The following is a 16,424-nucleotide window of genomic DNA, read 5'->3' as shown; positions in this document are numbered from 1 at the left end:
ATTTCCTCCCTACCTAAGGCTATTACCCAACAAGGTGTTCCACCTGCCCCACCCTATGTCTTTGTTGCATAGAAGCAGAGCAAGTCCTCAGGATAATACTGTCATCAAGGCAAGGGACTCTTCTCACCTTCGGATATTGACATCAAAGTGTGCTGGTGTCAGTGGTGACTTACAGTACAGTGATGACCTTGCTGTGTCCTCTTTGTCAAGCAGGCAGCTACTTGAAGTCTCATGAGCTTTAACCCTTCCGTGCTCAGCATTGTGAGATGGAAGCACAAAAATCCCAAAAGGGTTAGTGGGAGTGGTGGGCCATTGGGGTACACCGCCCCACAGTGATCTGGCAACAGCCGGGTGTGCCTGACTCACTATAAAAGGGGCCGCTTGCCCCCTCCTCACGCTCTTATTCTCCTACCCTCTTACTTTCTGCCCCTTCTCTCCCTGCCCCTTCTCCCTCTCTCCCCATCCTCATCCCACCCCAACCCCCCTACATGTTCATGGCTGGCCTCTCCTCTCTTCTCTCTTCTCTTCCCCTCCCCTATGCTCCCCCCTCTCTGTCTGCCTTTCTCTGTTTCTACTCCCTCAACTCCCTTTCCCATGCCCTATTCCACACTATATCCGTTGTATGGCTGGTACTTCAAGGGAAGGGATGCCTCAGCATGGGCCCACAGAGGCACTCCCCCACCACCCCATACACACACACCAGCCAAGGCTTGTACCAAACATACCGTGGCTCTTTCGGTACTTTATGAGGCTGACTGATTCTGTGTAGCATGGTACATTAAACCGTACGGCATGTGGGATCACCAGTCGATTCTGCTCTTGGCAGTAAGTTCTCCTCAAAGCACATTTGCATTGGGTGCCTGTGTGGCTGACACAATAGTCAAACCACTGAAAACCAATGTTTTCCTTTGATGAGGAATTTGTATCCAAGGAAGACATCTTTCAAAGAGGATGTCAGTGTTAATACAGCCTCATCAAACTAACAAAGGCTGAGGGAATTGACAGCAGATGTGCACCACAGAAACTGTTGCAGGAAGTTCTTCAAGCAGATGTATGACACCCAGGAGACACTCATATGTATACAAAAAGATTTAAGGGGCTTAACAAAGGCTGAAGAAGGTAACTAGGACATTTTTTTTTCTTAACAGATGACTGATGTCTGTACTAGTCAGAGTTCTCCCAAGGAACAAAACCAACAGAATAAATATATACATTAAAAACTGGCTTTATTAGATTGTCTTACATACCATAAGCTCGTTAGTCCAAACACAGCTATGCTCTGGAGAAGCTGGGAACCCAATAGCTACTTGGTCCATGTAGCTGGATTCCTCCTCAGCAGAGGTAATCTGGTGCTGAAGGCCTGGAAGATTCCTGGAGAGTCACTAGTCTTCAGTTCACGTTGGATGACCAAGCATGCTGGCTTCTGATGTCAGAGAAGAGGGTGGTGACAGCTGCAGGGCAGCAATAAAGTAGATGAATTCACTAGAAGGGAGCAAAGGCAGGCATGTTGACAGGATAGACACTTTCTATCCACATTTAGTGATGCTGTCCACTCGTGGAGAGGATGCCCCCACCGTATCTTAGCTGTTTCTCTACTGCTATGAAGACCAAGGCAACTCATACAAAAGAAGGCTTTTCATTCGGGAGCTTGCTTACAGGGTCAGAGGGTTGGTCCATTATCATCATGGTGAGGGCATGGTGGGAGCGTGGTGGCACTCACGGTGCTGGAGCAGTAGCTAAAGTCACATCCTGATCCACAGGCAGGGAGGCAGGGACAGAGAGAGACTGAGCCTGGCATGGGCTTTTGAAACCTCAAAGTCCACCCCCCTGTGACACACTTCCTTAAACAAGGCCACATCTCCTATCAGTTCCACTTCCTGGTGACTAAGCATTCAAATCAAAGAGCATGGTGACTCCTGATTTTTGATCCCAGCACTGGGAAGGGAAAAGCAGGCAGAAGTCTATGAGTTCAAGGCCAGCCTGGTTTACAAAGTGAATTCCAGTCCAGCCAAGGTTGTTATACAGAGAAAGTCCGTTTTGACAATCAAAACAAAACAACATTAAAAAGAGATCTATGAGCCTATGGAACCCACTCTTATTCAAACCACCACACATCATTAATTATCTTAGTTAATCTTTCTAGGAAATGCTATCTCAGACCTACCCAGAGGATATCTCTTAATTGATCCTAAATTTAGTCCACTGACTACCAAGACTGACCATCAGAACGTTTAAAGAAAAAATGGTCACTCTGAGGGTGTCAAGTATGGTTTTGGTCTTAGTCTAGTCTCAGTCTTGGCATAAAACTAAAAGTTTTGTAATCTTCAAGGCTCTTTTACAAATTAGTTCACTGAAGTCCCTAGGTACATCAGAAAGATCGAGGTAAGATTAGAAGGTTGGGACTTTCAACAGTACCCCCAATCTCTGGGATGGGGGTGGGGTAAGGCTGGAGGTTAAGCTGATTCTTAAAGGTCAATGATTTAGTTAGTCATGCCTATGACTAACTAATTCTAGAACTTCTGAATAACAATGCATCGAGGACTTATGTAAAACTGTGACAAATGTTAAAGAAATTCCGAAAAATCAGATTGTGTTTTGTGGTAGTGCTAGGGATTAGTATGCAGGCATGTATACAGGCATAATACTATATGCTGTATTCGTAATAAATTAATTAAATCTTTATAAAAAAGAATTCTTAGTGTAGTCACATAGGCCTGGGGTTCCGTGCTCAGCACCCACATGGAGGCTCACAAACATCTGTAACTCCAGTTCTAGGTACTCTAACGCCATCTGCTGGCCGCTGTGGGCTCCTGCCTATAAATAAGGCTCAAGCGAACTGATGAAGGTCAGACACATACGCAAGAATAAAAATCACTAATTCTTAACATTCTAGTTGGGTGTTCTTCAACTCTGTAATGTTACTCTAAAAATGCTTTATTTTATTTGTGTCTGTGTATGCCTCTGTGTGTATATGCACCCATGCATGTGGGTACCCATGGAGGCCAGAAGAGGGAGTTGTCTCCTCTGGCACTGGTTGTGAGCCACCTGGCATGGATGGTAGGAAGGAGAGTACAGTCCTCTGCACGAGCAGCGAATGACATCACTTCAAATATTATTTATTTGTTTATTTGTTGTGATGTTGTTTTTAATAGTTTCTGGATGGGAATTATGGTGGACACCTTTGAACTTAGCGCTTGGTACTTTGGATGCAGAGGCAGGTAGATCTCTGTTTGTTTAAGGCCGGCTTGGTCTATCTCATGAGATACTGTCTCAAAAAATGTTCTAATTCTTTGAATGAATGTTCGAGGACGAACCGTTTATCTATCTGAAAAGAGGAAATGCAACTGCTTTGTATTCTCTGATAATTGTTTAAGTGTCTACTTTTTTTCCTCTAGTCTATTTCTGCTTTGTTTGCTTTCTTGTGGGTCTTCATTTTATGTTTCTGAAATTTATTTTTTCTAGGACATTTCATCTTAAAATTTAGTTGGGTATAATTCGACAGCTGAGTAATAAGGTAAGTGTGATGGTTTGCAAATGCTTGGCCCAGGGAGTGGCACTATTAGAAGGTGTGGCCTTCTTGGAGGAAGTGTGTTACTGTGGGGGTGGCCTTAGAGACCCTCCTCCTAGCTGCCTAGGGATGCTCAGTCCGTTCCTGGCTTCCTTTGGATGAAGATGTAGAACTCAGCTACTCCTGAACTATGCCTGCCTGGACTCTGCAATGCTGCCATGCTCTCACCTTCATAATGGACTGAACCTCTGAACCTGTAAGGCAGCCCTGTTTAAATGTTATCTTCTATAAAACTTACATTGGTCATGGTGTTTGTTCACAGCAGTAAGACCCTAACAAAGACAGTAAGTTTCCTCCAGAAAATTTGTGTTTCCATCTGTGGTAGTTTGAATGAGAATGTCCCCATTAGCTTATATATTTGAATACTTGGTTCCTCTTCACTGGAACTATTCGAGAAGGATTAGGAGGTGTGGCCCTGTTGGAAATGTGTTACTAGGGGTGGGTTTTAAGATTTCAAAGATGTGCTATTCCCAGTTAGTGCTCTCTGCCTCATGCTTGTGGATTAAGACATAAGCTTTCAGCTACTGCTCCAGCATGTCTCCTTACTGCTGTGCTCTCCCCATGGTTGTCATAGACTCTAACCCTCTGAAACTGTATGCCCAAATAAAATCTTTCTTTTTTCTTTTGCTTTTAAAGAATTTTATTAGAAGCAGGAAACCATGCACTTCCATTCCAAGCCATTGTAAGCATAAAACAGATACACTTTAGGCAAGGTAGGCTTTTATTACATTGGCTAATACTCATGTTCAAGTTAGGCTCTAGTTCAGTCTGGGCTGCCACCCACCATGCCTAGCTGACGCTGATGTGGGACAGCCAGCATCTACCGCTTGCGGCCTCTCACACTCAGATAGCTGGCAACAAGGCAGTAAAAAGCCGTCCAACTTGTCAGTTTGAGTAGCAGCTAAGCCCTTCCCAGCACAGAGGACAAAGGGCTTGTTAGACAATGAGATGATCATGACATTTCGGTCACTTGTAGGAACTCCACCTTAGTCTGGGTCCTGAGGTTAGCCCACATCTAGGTGAGAGGATGGGGCCCCTGGGCGGCCTTCAGACCTCACCCTTCCTTTGAGTATAGGCAGCTAGCGAGTGTCCACAAAGCCCATTGTGCTCCTGGGTCCCGCAGGGGAAGGTCAGGAGCTTGCTGCAGGCCTACCCGAGTCTTGTCCTCCGGAGTCCACAGATGCTGCAGAGATCAGTGGGGAGCAGTGGAGGAGAGAAGACCAGGGAACCAGGTTCTGCTGGTTGGCAAGGGTCAGGAGCCTGGAAGAGACCACTGAGTGAGCACAGATCCGAGAGACTCGGGCCAGCGGCCCCCACCCCGGGCTGGGTCAGTTATAAGGGGTGGCATCATGTGGACATCAGAAACTCTAGTCTGTAAATGTGGGTCATCCTACCTGAAAATCTTTCTTTTACAAGTTGCCTTGGTCGTGGCATCTTATCATAAGAAAGTTACTAAGAATCTGGGTGTGGTGGTGCACATCATAAATCCCAGCACTCAGGATGCAGAGGCAGGTGGATCTCTGAATTTGAGGCAAGTCTGGTCTACAGTGTGAGTTCCTGGACAGCCAAGGTGACACAGAGAAACCCTGTCTCAAAAACAACAATTACAACAACAAAAGAAAAGAAAAAAACAGAAAAAAAAAACTAAACAAAGGAAAAAGCCTGAGGGCAGTGGTGGCTCACACCTTCAACCCCAGCATTTATTTAGGAGGCATGAGGTCAGCCTGGTCTACAGAGTTTCAGGTCAGCCAGGAGCACAGCTACACAGAGAGACCCTGTCTTGGGGGAGGGAGTTACTAAGATACCTTCTAACAGTTAGATGGTGCTGTGATTGCTTAATTGACCCCTGGAATTGAATCCTTTCCCCTACTTTCAAAAGTGGCCCATTTCAATTTTCCAGTGAAGGTCAGAAACTCCAGCTGCAGCCTGTGTGGAATCAATGTCTGTCCCCTTAGGGTCAAGTGTCTTTAGAGTCACTCTGTTTTTCAGCTATTCCTCTTAGATTGGCAAAAGCTGTGATCTTTTAGCACATCCAGTGAGAAGAGTACCCTTTGTCTTTGGCAGTCAGGACTGTTTATCTCTGGCTTCTGGCCAAAGGCAGGCTGTCTCTCAGATGGCTTTTAAGGGAGAGCAAATGCCCTTTGGAGGGAAATGGATTCAAGTCACCTCTTTAAACTCCAACTCCTCAGCTCAAAGCCCACTACATTTTTTGACTTCCCTTTTTTTTTTTTTTTTTTTTTTTTTTTAGCAAATGTTTCTAGTATTTATCCAACTTCTCTTTAGTCGTTTATAGTGAACAGATTAAAAAAATCTTTATTGAGCCCCACGGCGGAGGAAGTGGAGTGGACAGAGACAAATGTGTACGGCTCTTGACATTAGTTCTTCCCCTCATTGCTGTGGTAAATAACTCTACTAGTTGCTCCTCCAGCTTCCATGCAAAGACTCTTCTTCACAGCATTTTTGATGTTGAGCTTGTCCATGTCACATGCTGTGGTTGCTGAATTGTTGCTAAATGTGATACAGGGAGAACCTTGGCATGCGCTTTCATATCTAGGCTCCCTCTCCTTCGATTCTGCCACTGCCATCAGAAAAACCTCCCTCAGAGAGACACAGCCTCTTCGAACATAAAAGAGATGTAGCTGATGGCGAAGCCCGGCCTGGTCCGGGACAACTAGCCCTAACAACCTGGGTTTGGACAACTTTCCTCGACAGACCAATTAAACACTACAGTGGAGGGCTGGAGAGATGCCTCAGTGGTTCCGGAGGACCAGGATTCAATTCCCAGCACCTATGTGGCAGCTCACAATTGTCTGTAACTCCAGTTCCAGAGGATCTGACGCCCTCACACAGACATGCATGGAGACAGATGCGCATGAAATAGAAACAAACAAACTCCCTGTGTGCCCCACTCCCAAAAACCCACAACAGTGGGCCTGGTGTGGTAGTGGTAGGCAGGTAGATCTCTGTGTGTTCTAGGACAGTCTGGTCCAGAGTGAGCTCCAGGACAACCAGAGCTACATAATAGAGAGACCCTGTCTGAAAATACAAAACAAAACAACAAAAACAACAAAAATGAAATGAAAGCCAAACAACAAACCAAAACAACACACAGTGTGAAGATTATTCGATGGAGTCACATTGAGAAGAACAGGGAGGTCCAGTCGGTCTTCTGGGCCCTAAGATGAGGTTTAGGGGTAAATAGAAGACAAATAACCAAGCAGTCCTTCTCAAGGTGTGGTCCCGCCTACCACATTATTTTGGCTCCAGATTCCCTCATAAATTGGTCTTAGATGGTGTTGGCATGTTGTGAAATCTATTCCCGAGAAACGAGCTCCCATCTCTGGCTGACACTAGGGCTCCATCCTTTCCTTTCTCTCAGTATGAGACGCCATTTTTTCTTTTCTTTTTTTTTTTTTTTTTTTTTTTTTTTGGTTCTTTTTTTCAGAGCTGGGGACCGAACCCAGGGCCTTGCGCTTCCTAGGCAAGCGCTCTACCGCTGAGCTAAATCCCCAACCCCTGAGACGCCATTTTTTAAAAAAGATTTATTTATTATATATGAGCACACTGTAGCTGTCTTCAGACACACCAGAATAGGGCATCAGATTCCATTACAGATGGTTGTGAGCCACCATGTGGTTGCTGGGATTTGAACTCAGGACCTCTGGAAGAGCAGTCAGTGCTCTTAACCACTGAGCCATCTCTCCAGCCCCCTCCCCCCTTTTAAGGTCTGCTATTTCAAGACTCTTATAATTAAAAGGAAGCACAAAAGGTGTCTCTGGAATATCCTCATCCCTGAGGTTGTAGAGACGGCTCAGTGGTTATGAACACTGGCTGCTCTTCTCAAGGACTTGATCACAAGTGTTGCTCAGACACACGTGTAGCCAAAATACCTTCTCACATTAAAAAAAATAATATCTTCATTCTTTCCAGGGTGGTTGGTTACAGCAATTTGAAGCACAACCACCCAGATGGACCCAGCTTGGACCACTGGTGCATGGCCCCAAAGACCAGAAGTCTGAGGCATAGCAAAGAGCAAGTAACTATTGTTGTAGGCGAAAAACAGGGTTGGATAGTTTGTATCACAGCACTTTTGTGGCTTAACCACAGAAGCAGCCTCTCAAGAAGCTGGCTCTATAGAAAAATAAAATAAAAGAAGCTGTGCTTGGTATATGAGTTCCGGAAATTTTTCTTTTCTAAGGGTCATTTCTTTAACCAGGGAGGTCTCATGGCTACATGATTCCCTAGGTACTTTCTCCTTCATGTTCTCTACATGGACTTGAAACGGTTCAGAAGAGAGCAGGAGTGTGTGCAGCTTGGTATGCTCAAGGATGTGTCCAGTCTCTGACACCACCAAAGAAAAATTATAGTCCATTTTCTGTACACTTGATCTCGTGCACCCGCAGGTAAGAAGAACTCACCACATCTATGCCTGTATGTTTACTCCTCCAGGTTAAACCTTTTGTTTGATTATTTTTTTTTTTAGAAGGGTCTTACTCTGTAACCCAGGCTAGCCTGGGACTCATTATATAGTCAGGCTGACCTCAAACTAGCAGTGATCCTTCTGCTGTAATCTCCTGAGTGTTGGGATCAGAGGCATGTACCACTATCTGGCTTGAAAAATCTTTTAAGTAGCTGGCAAAATTGCTCAGAACTGGTATCTTTCAAAACAAAATACAGGCATACCAACTCAATTTTTTATGAATGCATCTCAGAATATTATTGTTATTTTCATTGGTGACATACATTACCCTACATATATAAAGGCCAGTTCAAAATGTAACTGTGTGTGTGTGTGCAGTGAATGCATTGTATTCATGCATGTCCCTCCATGTATGCATATATGTAAAGGCTAGAAACGGATACTAGACTCTCTCTAAGACTCTCTACCTTTCCTTTTGAGGGAGGGTCTCTTCCTGAACCTGGATCTTACTTATTTGAGTATGTTTACTGGGCAGCAAGCTCCTGGGATCTCTGCCTATCTTGTGATCTTGTGACAAGCACTTTATGCACCAAACCACCTCCCTGCCCTTCAAACTGTATTTACATCTCATAAAAAATGGTAACATGGACATCCATGTGTCTATAACAGATTAGCAGACAAGACGGCACTACTTCTTCAGAAAATCTTAACTCCCTCCCAAAGTCACATTCTTTTACCTCCCAACTGGCGTAACCACTATCTTATATTTTGTAACATTTATTTTTCTGTGTAAACTTAACTCTTTACACAACATTTAGTTCTGTGTGCTTTTGAACTTCATATAAAATGTTTCATGCTATTAGCTATTCATTTGTGGAATTTCTTTATTAAAATTTCATTTATTATTACTGTATGTGTGTGTGTATGTATATTATATGTAGGTATACATGCTATGGCAAGCCCATGAAAGTCAGAAGACAATTTTGTGACATCTGTTCTCTCTTTCTATTTCTATATGGGTCCCAGAAACTGAACTCAACATGTCTGGCTTGTGAGGCAAACACTCTGACTTGCTGAGCCATCTCAATAGGCCTGTGACTGACTCTCTTAGTTTGCTTTTGATATTCTTTGTCTTTTATTTAAGATTTATTTATTTTATATATGTAAGACACTGTCACTGTCTTCAGACACACCAGAAGAGGGCTTCTGACCCCATTACAGATGGTTGTGAGCCACCATGTGGCTGCTGGGACTTGAACTCAAGACCTCTAGAAGAGCAGTCAGTGCTCTTAACTGCTGAGCCATCTCTCTAGCCCCTCTTAATTTTTTAAAAGGTTATTTATATATTTTATGTATATGGGTGTTTTATCTGCATGTACTTCTGCACAAAAGAAGAGGCCATTGGATTCCACAGGACTACAGTTACAGTTATGAGCCACCATGGGAATTGAACTGAAGAACTTTGGGTGAGCAAACAATGCTCTTAACCTCTGAGCCGTTCCTTCATCTCCTCCTTATTTGTTTCTTTGTTTGTTTGTTTTTTTCCAAGAAAGGGTCTCACTATACATTTCTGGCTGTCCTGGAACTCACTAAGTAGTCCAGGCTGGACTCAAACTCACAGAACTCTGTCTGCCTCCACCTTCCTAGTGCTGCTATGATTGAAGGCTTGTACTCTATACCTGGTTGTTCCTTTTCTGTTTGTCTGTTTGTTTTTGTTTGGTTTGTTTTTGTTTTTTGATATAGAATGTCATGGAACTCAGGCTGACTTTGAATTGACTGTGAAGTTTAGGATGACCCTGAGCTCCTGTCTTCCAAATGCTAGGATTAGAGGTGTATAGTACCATGTCTGCTTGAAGGTTATTCTTGACTGTGAAGTTGTAGCTTACTGTTTTTTTATATATAGTATTGAATTGTATTAAACTTCTACAATTTATTCCTCCATTATTTTATTAACATGTGGGCCATTCCCACTGCTTTGTTATCACAACTAATGTTGTCATTAAGGTCCCTGACATACCTGTGTAAAACTCATAGACACTAGATATATGCACACTCTTACACACACACACACACACACACACACACACACACACACACACACTTACACATGGGGTGGAACTGTTTAGCTGTAGGATATTTATTAATGTGCAATTTGAATTTCCTCTTAAAAAACTAAATTGGGAAGCTATAGCTTCAGTGCAGCTACCTATTTTGATAAGATCTTTATAGGCAAAGGGCTGGGGTTGGGGAGAGAAGTAGCCAGCATTTTGTAAATTAAAGATTGGAGTGTATGTTTTTGTAGCTCAACATTTTGTTTGTTAGTCGTATTCATTAATTTGTAACTGGGTCTTATGTATCTCAGGTTGGCCTCAAGCTCACTACATAGTTTAGATCAGCTTTGAGTGTCTAATTATCTTGACTCCATCTCCAGAGTGTTGGGACCATCACGCTCCTTTTATGGAGTGCTGGGAATTGAACCCGGGGTTTAATGTTCTAGCAAAGGATCGGTGTTGGTTCTTAGTGCCCAAGTGGGGTGACTCACAGTTGCCTATAACTCTAGCTCCAGGGAATCTGACACCTTCTTCTGGCATCCATGGGCACCCACATACACACACATATACACAAATAAAATGTTACTTATTTTCAGACAGCGTCTCATTGTATAGCTATAGCTGGCTTGGAGCTCCCCCTATGTAGATTAGGCTGGTCTCAAACTCACAGAAATATGCCTGCCTCAAGGCCTGCACCACCACCTCCATCTAATAAGTTAAAATTAGGTCTTGTGTGTGTGTGTTTTGCCTGTCTGTCTGTATGTATGTGCATTATACATGTAACTGGAGAGGTCAGAAGAGGGAGTTAGGTCCCCTAGAACTGTAGTTAAGAATAGTTGTGATCCACTGTGTGGGTGCTGGGAACCAAACCCAGGTCCTCTACAAGAGCATCAAGTACTCTTAATCAGTGGTCACCTCTCTAGCCTATAAAATATTAAAAAAAATATTTTTAGGGTAGGTGAGATGACCTGGTGGACAAAAACGCTTGCTGCCCAAGCTTGATGACCAGGGTTTGATCATTGGAATCCATGATAGAAGAAGAAAATCAACTTTCACCCTAATCTAGTCTCAACACCCACACTATGCACACACACACACACACACACACACACACACACACACACACACACACACGTAATACGCTTCCCCACAAGATCATTTACCCTAACTATTGCGATTCTTCTAGGTGATCACCCAAATTCTGTATCCAAAACAAATGTGTCACTTCAGGTCCCCAGTCCTGTCCTGGATCACACGGTAGCACCATATTGTACTTCTGTAGTAACTTCCTAACTAGTCTCTCTACTTGAACAGTGGCTAACCATCTCAGATCCATCCTCCACATGGGGTGTGTGTGTGTGTGTGTGTGTGTGTGTGTGTGTGTATTGTTCAATTGTCCCTGTGCCTTTGGAAATAGATCTAAACTTCATCCAACTCTGAACCTTATATGACTTCCTTCCTGTTTGTCTCTGCACTGATTTGATTGGTTGACTTTGCATCCCTGGAATATGTTAAGGATATCCCTTCATTAAGGTCTTGGCATGGGTAATTTAAAAAAAAAATAATGGGACCATTGTTTGTAACACTTTAGATTTCAGGTTACGTCATGTCTTCAGAGCGGCTCTCCTGTTTCACATCAGCCAGTCCAGGGGCTTTTACCTTATCCTATATTCTTTCTCCTTCCTAATACTTTTGATAATAAGCTAATCATTTTATAGTTATTTTATTTGTTCTCTCTCTCTCTCTCTCTCTCTCAAATCTTAAAATAACTTTGCATACCAACATCTACACCTAACATTCAATACTCAAATACTCTTTAAATGATTAATACAAAAATTATCAAATAACAGTAAGACCCACCGTTAGTAGGGTCTGGGGAAAATAAGGATTCACAAATAGTGTGACACTAGAATTTAGTAATATTGAAGTAATCAGATTTTTCTCTCAGGACTAGGGGTCAAATCTGGAGAATTGTGAATACTAAGTGATCATCACCACTGAGCTACAGCCATGACTGCAGAGCAATCATGTCTTTGTATGTAGTCAGGTTCGTATCTGAAATTATGTCCCAAGAATATGACTTGAAATTACGATTTATTTAGAATATTCTTATCTGAGTAATTTGCGAAAGTGCACATCACCACTTATAAACATGGCCACATACACATACAATAAATCCTTAAAAATCCTTAAAAAGTTTACCCGGTTCACGTGGGCAGTCACTACTCTTCTGAAGTCGTGCGGACTTTCAACGAAGTTCTCGTCTTCCATTTCATACAGGATATTTCAATCGTCATCGCCTTCCTCTTCTTCTTTGAAACCAGAGGAGCCCCCATCTGCAAGGCCATTCAATCCAGAAAAACGGGACTCATTCAGGAGAACGCCTTCATTTCCACTTTATCACGCAGTCTTGTCATTTCAATCTCTAAGAATGTATCTTGGATTTATTACCTTTCTCCTGTCTTCGCTGCCACCACAATCAGAGTAACCATCTGGATGACTAAAATACTCTCTTACTTAGTTGTTCCAAGTTCATTCTTGTTTTTCTTCAATCCATTTGCAACACAGCAGAATATCTATTTATGAAAATGTATAAAACTGGTTGATATACATAACCATAAATCAATGAAGCAATTTATGAAGTTATGTCTTGCTTCCCACCTCTTCCAAATACAGCCCTTTATTTAACTAACTCTACATATTTGATGTGTATGAATCCTGTGGGTTTTTTTTTTCTGTAATTTTACAGACATATTCCTGGGGTTGGAACGTTGGCTCAGTAGTGAAGGACACATACTATCCTTCCAAAGCGCTTGGGTTCAATTCCCAGCACCCACATTGGGCTGATCACACCTGATTGTCATTCCAATTCCAGGGGCACCTGACAGGTCAGGCCTCCTCTGGCAGTGGCAGTCACATGCACATACTCACACACAGAACTACACGGTACACAGAGGTAAAAAAAATCAAAATAAATGAAAAATAAATATTTCTGAGTTGAGTGTGGGAGGCAGAGGCTGGTGGAGCTAGAGGTCAGCGTAATCTACAAACTGAGTTCCAGGACAGCCAGGGCTATACAGAGAAACTCTGTCTTAAAAAATCAAATAAAAGGGGCTTGGGATTTAGCTCAGTGGTAGAGCGCTTACCTAGGAAGCGCAAGGCCCTGGGTTCAGTCCCCAGCTCCGAAAAAAAAAGAACCAAAAGAAAAAAAAATCAAATAAAAAAGAGACATTCCAACATTTTAAAAGAATTGTTACATTGACAAGTGTATATGTATACACACATTAATATAAGTATATATGTATGCATATATTAAGATGTAAAGATTGGTTATTAACGTAATAAAAGGACTGGCCTGAAAGGGTAGTGAATATCGTTAGTTTAGTAGCTGAACTGTCCTTTTCTGTCAATCTCCATCAATGAGTGTATAAGTGATATTGTGCCTGGCAGTGGTGCCGCATGCTTTTAATCCTGTCACTTTGGAAGCAGAAGCAGGCAGATCTCTGAGTTCAAGGCCAGCGTGGTCCACAGAGTGAGCTCCAGAACAGCCGGAGCTACACAGAGAAACCCTGTCTCAAAAACAAAACGAGGGGGCTGGGGATTTAGCTCAGTGGTAGAGTGCTTACCTAGGAAGCGCAAGGCCTTGGGTTCAGTCCCCAGCTCTGAAAAAAAGAACCAAAAAAAAAAAAAAAAAAACAAAACGAAACAAAAACCCCAAACAACAACAAAAGTGGCATTGTTTTCTAGTGTTGGGCACTCATAGTATAGGAACCCAGGGTGCTACCCTTCCTGCAAAAATGGGAGAACTATTCTTCATGATTTTATTTGAATTACCACTTTATGTCCCTCATGACTGTCAAAGGAAAACATCTGTGTATGATTACACGAATACAACTTACATCTAATTATCCAAAGTCTAACTTGCTTTACACATGAACACAAAGTTGTTTGTGTTTTTAGTTCTGACAAATAATGAAATAATGAAATAATTTAATGGTGTAACTAAGGGTAGACAGGTGTTGTCCACCAGAGAGAGAGACCAAAAAACACCTGAATCAGTTAGTATTTATAACTTTCACATACATGAAGATTTTGTTCCAAATGCTAGAAAAATGACGATTGTATTATATTTTTGGGACAATCATGTTTATGGAAATATAGACTTTACTGTATTTTTTTTTTTTAATTTATCTTTTGGAATTGAACTCAGGGTTTTGTACCAGGCAGGTACTTTACCATTTAGCTATGTCCCAGGCTTTACCTTTTTTTTTTTTTTTTTTTAAGATTTATTTATTCTATATAAGTACATTTTAGCTATCTTCAGACACACCAGAAGAGGGCATCAGATCTTATTACAGATGGTTGTAAGCCACCATGTGGTTGCTGGGATTTGAACTCAGGACCTCTGGAAGAGCAGTCAGTGCTCTTAACCACTGAGCCATCTCTCCAGCCCACCTTTTTTTACTTAAAAAAAAATAAATTTTTTATTTAGTTTATATATGTGAGTACACATCCCTCTCTTCAGACACACCAGAAGAGGGCATCAGATCCCATTTACAGATGGTTGTGAGCTACCATGTGGTTGCCGGGAGATCTCTGTAGCCCCTAACTTTTTTACTTTGAGACAAAGTCTCATAATACTATGTCCAAATGTGTGCTTCTTTTTATATTTTTTAAATATTCTTCAGCAATTTCATACGTGTATAAAATAAAATTTGGGTCATTTTTATCCCCGTTCACTCCCCCACCTCCCCTATAACCTCTTTCTTTTCTCTTCGATACCAAAGAAACCGGTCTGGCTTTTTTGTAATTTTTTGTTTTTGTCCTCCCCCCTCCACCACCACCCCCGACAGGGTTTGTAGACTAAGCTGGCCTTGAACTCAAAAAGATCCACCAGCTGCTACCTCCAGAGTACTGGCCTATGCCACTATGTCCAGCGACACTGAGATTTTAAAACTTCAATTTCTTTCCCTACTTTTCCCCTTTCCTATTTTAAGTCCTCCCCTCCAGCCTTTTGCATTCAGACCTCAAGTGTGCCAGACTAGCGCTCTACCACTGTGCTGCAAGCCACAGTCCCATCCTATGTATTTTAACCCTGGATTTGAAAACTTGTGTCCTTTCACTTCTCCAAACCCCAGAATGGTGACTGACAGATTTGTGTTTGCTCTCTTATATTTTCCCGGCAAATGGTAAAGAACTAGGTACCAAGGAGCTCAGTACTTACATGAATAGGAATACAGGCACTAAACAGAACGACCGCTTCAGAAGCGCCACTCACACCAGAGTTCTAGGAGGCAACCCGGGAAGTCCAGTAAATTGATTTTGTTACTTAAGGTTTCTCGGTGCTCGAACCGGCTGCGGTTGCATTATGTCCTTTGAGACGTGTTTATTTGCGCAGTTTGCGAACCTGACCCACACATTTGTGCAGGCTGAACTCGTAGCCAACAAGAGTATGCAGTTAAGTCCACATTCTTTTCACATCACCAGCAACGCATGCTACTCTCTTGAGAAACGTGCACAAGGCAATTCAGGTATTTCTTCACTAGTGATTTTACCGTAAGGAGGATGAGCTCAACCGTACTGGTGTCAGGGCGCGCCAAGACCGGGAAACGAATTAACATTCACTTTCCCAAAAGTATCAAAGCCTCACTCTAGATCAAATCCCGCGCTCTTGCAATGCTCAACCTGATTCTACCGCCACACCGCCCCCGTCAGATACCTATCTACAGAAGGCGGGGCAGAAAAGACAGGTCCTCGCTTTCTCCGAATCAGTTAAGTTTCGTAGAATTTTGGTTTCCTACATTTCAGCTAACATTACTGAAAACCGCCGACCACATGACACAGTAGCCACACACGCGGGCAGAGGAGGAAGCAAAACAAGAAGAAAGCCGGCGCTCCAGTAGCCACGTGAGGAACGAGCTCCCGAGCGCCTTCTCTAGTGATGACTTCAATTCCCGGCCTGCCCCGGGGCGGTTACTATCGGAGGACTACAACTCCCAGGGTGCAGCGGACCAGTCCGCCGCAACCTCCCACTCGCCCGCCTGCCGCTTGTCCCGCCCCTCCCCCGCCCCTCCCAGCCGGATCGGCATGCGCCTGCGCACCGGAGGCCGGAGGAGTCTTACCCTAATGTAAGATGGTGGCCCGTCTAGCCGTGGAACCCACCGAAAGCTGAGAGTCTCTCTCTCAGCCGTAAAGGTCGGACTCACTGAAGCAGTCAGGCCCGGTTCTGAAGAGTTTTTTCGCCGACTCTCGTTCATTGGTCTCCTGTGAGGACTCGGCAACGCGTGGAGTCGGCTAAGAGAAAAGCGAGGCAAGGCAGGCGGGTGAGTGTCTGCGGGGCTGGGCTTAGGGGAAACCCGGCGCTGACCGGCTACGAGAGAGCGGA

At 43.2% G+C, this 16,424-nt stretch overlaps 1 protein-coding gene and 1 long non-coding RNA gene across 14 annotated transcripts in view; one reads left to right on the top strand and one right to left on the bottom strand.

The window, feature by feature from the left end:
- Positions 1-1,209: 1,209 nt before the first annotated feature.
- LOC102553126 (uncharacterized) lies at positions 1,210-16,299 on the bottom strand. 5 transcript variants are annotated; one of them, XR_005503517.1, is made up of 5 exons: positions 16,162-16,299; positions 12,491-12,615; positions 12,242-12,375; positions 4,722-4,828; positions 1,210-1,482 (listed from the first exon to the last, which is right to left on the bottom strand). It is a non-coding gene; the product is annotated as an uncharacterized LOC102553126 (long non-coding RNA). The 5 variants fall into 5 exon arrangements; XR_592076.4 differs by lacking the exon at positions 16,162-16,299 and adding an exon at positions 15,264-16,005; XR_010066138.1 differs by lacking the exon at positions 1,210-1,482 and adding an exon at positions 15,264-15,326 and having other exon boundaries at positions 4,180-4,828; positions 16,162-16,298.
- The window catches only part of Cnot4 (CCR4-NOT transcription complex, subunit 4), a 101,530-nt gene continuing 101,276 nt past the window's right edge, over positions 16,171-16,424 (top strand). For 8 of the 9 annotated variants that reach the window (XM_063285993.1, XM_006236271.5, XM_063285992.1 and 5 more), the window contains exon 1: positions 16,226-16,362. The gene's annotated coding sequence lies outside the window, so the exon portion shown is untranslated. Of the gene's footprint in view, positions 16,363-16,424 lie in introns of all 9 variants that reach the window. The other variant, NM_001037782.1, reaches the window with a different exon arrangement.

This window comes from Rattus norvegicus, chromosome 4 (genome assembly GCF_036323735.1).
Source record: "Rattus norvegicus strain BN/NHsdMcwi chromosome 4, GRCr8, whole genome shotgun sequence".
Classification (NCBI taxonomy): domain Eukaryota; kingdom Metazoa; phylum Chordata; class Mammalia; order Rodentia; family Muridae; genus Rattus; species Rattus norvegicus.
This window is presented reverse-complemented; position numbering and strand designations above follow the sequence as displayed.